The sequence below is a fragment of the Natrix helvetica genome, assembly GCF_964273705.1.
Source record: "Natrix helvetica genome assembly, chromosome: W".
Lineage (NCBI taxonomy): Eukaryota > Metazoa > Chordata > Lepidosauria > Squamata > Natricidae > Natrix > Natrix helvetica.
The window spans coordinates 3,317,541-3,325,367 of NC_138555.1; positions in this window are offsets into that span (position 1 = coordinate 3,317,541).

Sequence of the window (7,827 nt, forward strand, 5' to 3'; positions counted from 1 at the left end):
GTTAGGGTTAGGGTTATGTCCTTTTTCTTTTGCTAGCTGATCAGGAATGGGGATATCAGACACTGTAGCCCAGTTCTGTACATGAGCCATGATTGAATGCATATCACTCTTCAAAGTGAAGTCATCCTGAACTCCATCTAGCGTACCATAACTTAGCATGTTTATGATTATTTTTCTCTCTGATTTGAATATAAGATAATATATTCAAATATATAATATCTGTATATTGGAAGCGGAAAGGATTAGGGTTAGGGTTAGGGTTAGGGTTAGGGCCTTTGTCTTTTGCTAGCTGATCAGGAATGGGGATATCAGACACTGTAGCCCAGTTCTGTAAATGAGCCATGATTGAATGCATATCACTCTTCAAAGTGAAGTCATCCTGAACCCCATCTAGCTTACCATAACTTAGCATGCTTACGATTATTTTTCTCTCTGATTTGAATATAAGATAATATATTCAAATATATAATATCTGTACATTGTAAGCGGAAAGGGTTAGGGTTAGGATTAGGAATAGGGCCTTTGTCTTTTGCTAGCTGATCAGGAATGGGGATATCAGACACTGTAGCCCAGTTCTGTAAATGAGCCATGATTGAATGCATATCACTCTTCAAAGTGAAGTCATCCTGAACTCCATCTAGCGTACCATAACTTAGCATGTTTATGATTATTTTTCTCTCTGATTTGAATATAAGATAATATATTCAAATATATAATATCTGTATATTGGAAGCGGAAAGGGTTAGGGTTAGGATTAGGATTAGGGTTAGGGCCTTTTTCTTTTGCTAGCTGATCAGGAATGGGGATATCAGACACTGTAGCCCAGTTCTGTACATGAGCCATGATTGAATGCATATCACTCTTCAAAGTGAAGTCATCCTGAACTCCATCTAGCGTACCATAACTTAGCATGTTTATGATTATTTTTCTCTCTGATTTGAATATAAGATAATATATTCAAATATATAATATCTGTATATTGTAAGCGGAAAGGGTTAGGGTTAGGGTTAGGGCCTTTGTCTTTTGCTAGCTGATCAGGAATGGGGATATCAGACACTGTAGCCCAGTTCTGTAAATGAGCCATGATTGAATGCATATCACTCTTCAAAGTGAAGTCATCCTGAACTCCATCTAGCGTACCATAACTTAGCATGTTTATGATTATTTTTCTCTCTGATTTGAATATAAGATAATATATTCAAATATATAATATCTGTATATTGGAAGCGGAAAGGGTTAGGGTTAGGGTTAGGGTTAGGGTTATGTCCTTTTTCTTTTGCTAGCTGATCAGGAATGGGGATATCAGACACTGTAGCCCAGTTCTGTACATGAGCCATGATTGAATGCATATCACTCTTCAAAGTGAAGTCATCCTGAACTCCATCTAGCTTACCATAACTTAGCATGCTTATGATTATTTTTCTCTCTGATTTGAATATAGGATAATATATTGAAATATATAATATCTGTATATTGTAAACGGAAAGGGTTAGAGTTAGGGTTAGGGTTAGGGTTAGGGCCTTTGTCTTTTGCTAGCTGATCAGGAATGGGGATATCAGACACTATAGCCCAGTTCTGTAAATGAGCCATGATTGAATGCATATCACTCTTCAAAGTGAAGTGATCCAGAACCCCATCTAGCTTACCATAACTTAGCATGCTTACAATTATTTTTCTCTCTGATTTGAATATAAGATAATATATTCAAATATATAATATCTGTATATTGTAAGCGGAAAGGGTTAGGGTTAGGATTAGGAATAGGGCCTTTGTCTTTTGCTAGCTGATCAGGAATGGGGATATCAGACACTGTAGCCCAGTTCTGTAAATGAGCCATGATTGCATGCATATCACTCTTCAAAGTGAAGTCATCCTGAACTCCATCTAGCGTACCATAACTTAGCATGTTTATGATTATTTTTCTCTCTGATTTGAATATAAGATAATATATTCAAATATATAATATCTGTATATTGGAAGCGGAAAGGGTTAGGGTTAGGCTTAGGGTTAGGGCCTTTGTCTTTTGCTCGCTGATCAGGAATGGGGATATCATACACTGTAGCCCAGTTCTGTATATGAGCCATGATTGAATGCATATCACTCTTCAAAGTGAAGTCATCCTGAACCCCATCTAGCTTACCATAACTTAGCATGCTTATGATTATTTTTCTCTCTGATTTGAATATAGGATAATATATTGAAATATATAATATCTGTATATTGTAAGTGGAAAGGATTAGGGTTAGGGTTAGGGTTAGGGTTAGGGTTAGGGTTAGGGTTAGGGCCTTTGTCTTTTGCTAGCTGATCAGGAATGGGGATATCAGACACTGTAGCCCAGTTCTGTAAATGAGCCATGATTGAATGCATATCACTCTTCAAAGTGAAGTCATCCTGAACTCCATCTAGCGTACCATAACTTAGCATGTTTATGATTATTTTTCTCTCTGATTTGAATATAAGATAATATATTCAAATATATAATATCTGTATATTGGAAGCGGAAAGGGTTAGGGTTAGGATTAGGATTAGGGTTAGGGCCTTTTTCTTTTGCTAGCTGATCAGGAATGGGGATATCAGACACTGTAGCCCAGTTCTGTACATGAGCCATGATTGAATGCATATCACTCTTCAAAGTGAAGTCATCCTGAACTCCATCTAGCGTACCATAACTTAGCATGTTTATGATTATTTTTCTCTCTGATTTGAATATAAGATAATATATTCAAATATATAATATCTGTATATTGTAAGCGGAAAGGGTTAGGGTTAGGGTTAGGGCCTTTGTCTTTTGCTAGCTGATCAGGAATGGGGATATCAGACACTGTAGCCCAGTTCTGTAAATGAGCCATGATTGAATGCATATCACTCTTCAAAGTGAAGTCATCCTGAACTCCATCTAGCGTACCATAACTTAGCATGTTTATGATTATTTTTCTCTCTGATTTGAATATAAGATAATATATTCAAATATATAATATCTGTATATTGGAAGCGGAAAGGGTTAGGGTTAGGGTTAGGGTTAGGGTTATGTCCTTTTTCTTTTGCTAGCTGATCAGGAATGGGGATATCAGACACTGTAGCCCAGTTCTGTACATGAGCCATGATTGAATGCATATCACTCTTCAAAGTGAAGTCATCCTGAACTCCATCTAGCTTACCATAACTTAGCATGCTTATGATTATTTTTCTCTCTGATTTGAATATAGGATAATATATTGAAATATATAATATCTGTATATTGTAAACGGAAAGGGTTAGAGTTAGGGTTAGGGTTAGGGTTAGGGCCTTTGTCTTTTGCTAGCTGATCAGGAATGGGGATATCAGACACTATAGCCCAGTTCTGTAAATGAGCCATGATTGAATGCATATCACTCTTCAAAGTGAAGTGATCCAGAACCCCATCTAGCTTACCATAACTTAGCATGCTTACAATTATTTTTCTCTCTGATTTGAATATAAGATAATATATTCAAATATATAATATCTGTATATTGTAAGCGGAAAGGGTTAGGGTTAGGATTAGGAATAGGGCCTTTGTCTTTTGCTAGCTGATCAGGAATGTGGATATCAGACACTGTAGCCCAGTTCTGTAAATGAGCCATGATTGCATGCATATCACTCTTCAAAGTGAAGTCATCCTGAACTCCATCTAGCGTACCATAACTTAGCATGTTTATGATTATTTTTCTCTCTGATTTGAATATAAGATAATATATTCAAATATATAATATCTGTATATTGGAAGCGGAAAGGGTTAGGGTTAGGCTTAGGGTTAGGGCCTTTGTCTTTTGCTCGCTGATCAGGAATGGGGATATCATACACTGTAGCCCAGTTCTGTATATGAGCCATGATTGAATGCATATCACTCTTCAAAGTGAAGTCATCCTGAACCCCATCTAGCTTACCATAACTTAGCATGCTTATGATTATTTTTCTCTCTGATTTGAATATAGGATAATATATTGAAATATATAATATCTGTATATTGTAAGTGGAAAGGATTAGGGTTAGGGTTAGGGTTAGGGTTAGGATTAGGAATAGGGCCTTTGTCTTTTGCTAGCTGATCAGGAATGGGGATATCAGACACTGTAGCCCAGTTCTGTAAATGAGCCATGATTGAATGCATATCACTCTTCAAAGTGAAGTCATCCTGAACCCCATCTAGCTTACCATAACTTAGCATGCTTATGATTATTTTTCTCTCTGATTTGAATATAGGATAATATATTCAAATATATAATATCTGTATATTGTAAGCGGAAAGGATTAGGGTTAGGGTTAGGGTTAGGGTTAGGGCCTTTGTCTTTTGCTAGCTGATCAGGAATGGGGATATCAGACACTGTAGCCCAGTTCTTTAAATGAGCCATGATTGAATGCATATCACTCTTCAAAGTGAAGTGATCCTGAACCCCATCTAGCTTACCATAATGTAGCATGCTTATGATTATTTTTCACTCTGATTTGAATATAAGATAATATATTCAAATATATAATATCTGTATATTGGAAGCGGAAAGGGTTAGGGTTAGGCTTAGGGTTAGGGCCTTTGTCTTTTGCTCGCTGATCAGGAATGGGGATATCAGACACTGTAACCCAGTTCTGTAAATGAGCCATGATTGAATGCATATCACTCTTCAAAGTGAAGTGATCCTGAACCCCATCTAGCTTACCATAACTTAGCATGCTTATGATTATTTTTCTCTCTGATTTGAATATAGGATAATATATTGAAATATATAATATCTGTATATTGTAAGCGGAAAGGATTAGGGTTAGGGTTAGGGTTAGGGTTAGGGCCTTTGTCTTTTGCTAGCTGATCAGGAATGGGGATATCAGACACTGTAGCCCAGTTCTGTAAATGAGCCATGATTGAATGCATATCACTCTTCAAAGTGAAGTCATCCTGAACCCCATCTAGCTTACCATAACTTAGCATGCTTACGATAATTTTTCTCTCTGATTTGAATATAAGATAATATATTCAAATATATAATATCTGTACATTGTAAGCGGAAAGGGTTAGGGTTAGGCTTAGGGTTAGGGCCTTTGTCTTTTGCTCGCTGATCAGGAATGGGGATATCAGACACTGTAGCCCAGTTCTGTAAATGAGCCATGATTGAATGCATATCACTCTTCAAAGTGAAGTGATCCTGAACCCCATCTAGCTTACCATAACTTAGCATGCTTATGATTATTTTTCTCTCTGATTTGAATATAGGATAATATATTGAAATATATAATATCTGTATATTGGAAGCGGAAAGGGTTAGGGTTAGGGTTAGGGTTAGGGTTATGTCCTTTTTCTTTTGCTAGCTGATCAGAAATGGGGATATCAGACACTGTAGCCCAGTTCTGTACATGAGCCATGATTGAATGCATATCACTCTTCAAAGTGAAGTCATCCTGAACTCCATCTAGCTTACCATAACTTAGCATGCTTATGATTATTTTTCTCTCTGATTTGAATATAGGATAATATATTGAAATATATAATATCTGTATATTGTAAACGGAAAGGGTTAGAGTTAGGGTTAGGGTTAGGGTTAGGGCCTTTGTCTTTTGCTAGCTGATCAGGAATGGGGATATCAGACACTGTAGCCCAGTTCTGTAAATGAGCCATGATTGAATGCATATCACTCTTCAAAGTGAAGTGATCCAGAACCCCATCTAGCTTACCATAACTTAGCATGCTTACGATTATTTTTCTCTCTGATTTAAATATAAGATAATATATTCAAATATATAATATCTGTATATTGTAAGCGGAAAGGGTTAGGGTTAGGATTAGGAATAGGGCCTTTGTCTTTTGCTAGCTGATCAGGAATGTGGATATCAGACACTGTAGCCCAGTTCTGTAAATGAGCCATGATTGCATGCATATCACTCTTCAAAGTGAAGTCATCCTGAACTCCATCTACCGTACCATAACTTAGCATGTTTATGATTATTTTTCTCTCTGATTTGAATATAAGATAATATATTCAAATATATAATATCTGTATATTGGAAGCGGAAAGGGTTAGGGTTAGGCTTAGGGTTAGGGCCTTTGTCTTTTGCTCGCTGATCAGGAATGGGGATATCATACACTGTAGCCCAGTTTTGTAAATGAGCCATGATTGAATGCATATCACTGTTCAAAGTGAAGTGATCCTGAACCCCATCTAGCTTACCATAACTTAGCATGCTTATGATTATTTTTCTCTCTGATTTGAATATAGGATAATATATTGAAATATATAATATCTGTATATTGTAAGTGGAAAGGATTAGGGTTAGGGTTAGGGTTAGGGTTAGGGTTAGGGCCTTTGTCTTTTGCTAGCTGATCAGGAATGGGGATATCAGACACTGTAGCCCAGTTCTGTAAATGAGCCATGATTGAATGCATATCCCTCTTCAAAGTGAAGTCATCCTGAACCCCATCTAGCTTACCATAACTTAGCATGCTTACGATTATTTTTCTCTCTGATTTGAATATAAGATAATATATTCAAATATATAATATCTGTACATTGTAAGCGGAAAGGGTTAGGGTTAGGATTAGGAATAGGGCCTTTGTCTTTTGCTAGCTGATCAGGAATGGGGATATCAGACACTGTAGCCCAGTTCTGTAAATGAGCCATGATTGAATGCATATCACTCTTCAAAGTGAAGTCATCCTGAACTCCATCTAGCGTACCATAACTTAGCATGTTTATGATTATTTTTCTCTCTGATTTGAATATAAGATAATATATTCAAATATATAATATCTGTATATTGGAAGCGGAAAGGGTTAGGGTTAGGCTTAGGGTTAGGGCCTTTGTCTTTTGCTCGCTGATCAGGAATGGGGATATCAGACACTGTAGCCCAGTTCTGTAAATGAGCCATGATTGAATGCATATCACTCTTCAAAGTGAAGTGATCCTGAACCCCATCTAGCTTACCATAACTTAGCATGCTTATGATTATTTTTCTCTCTGATTTGAATATAGGATAATATATTGAAATATATAATATCTGTATATTGTAAGCGGAAAGGATTAGGGTTAGGGTTAGGGCCTTTGTCTTTTGCTAGCTGATCAGGAATGGGGATATCAGACACTGTAGCCCAGTTCTGTAAATGAGCCATGATTGAATGCATATCACTCTTCAAAGTGAAGTCATCCTGAACCCCATCTAGCTTACCATAACTTAGCATGCTTACGATTATTTTTCTCTCTGATTTGAATATAAGATAATATATTCAAATATATAATATCTGTACATTGTAAGCGGAAAGGGTTAGGGTTAGGCTTAGGGTTAGGGCCTTTGTCTTTTGCTCGCTGATCAGGAATGGGGATATCAGACACTGTAGCCCAGTTCTGTAAATGAGCCATGATTGAATGCATATCACTCTTCAAAGTGAAGTGATCCTGAACCCCATCTAGCTTACCATAACTTAGCATGCTTATGATTATTTTTCTCTCTGATTTGAATATAGGATAATATATTGAAATATATAATATCTGTATATTGTAAGTGGAAAGGATTAGGGTTAGGGTTAGGGTTAGGGCCTTTGTCTTTTGCTAGCTGATCAGGAATGGGGATATCAGACACTGTAGCCCAGTTCTGTAAATGAGCCATGATTGAATGCATATCACTCTTCAAAGTGAAGTCATCCTGAACTCCATCTAGCGTACCATAACTTAGCATGTTTATGATTATTTTTCTCTCTGACTTGAATATAAGATAATATATTCAAATACATAATATCTGTATATTGTAAGCGGAAAGGGTTAGGGTTAGGGTTAGGGTTAGGGTTATGTCCTTTTTCTTTTGCTAGCTGATCAGGAATGGGGATATCAGACA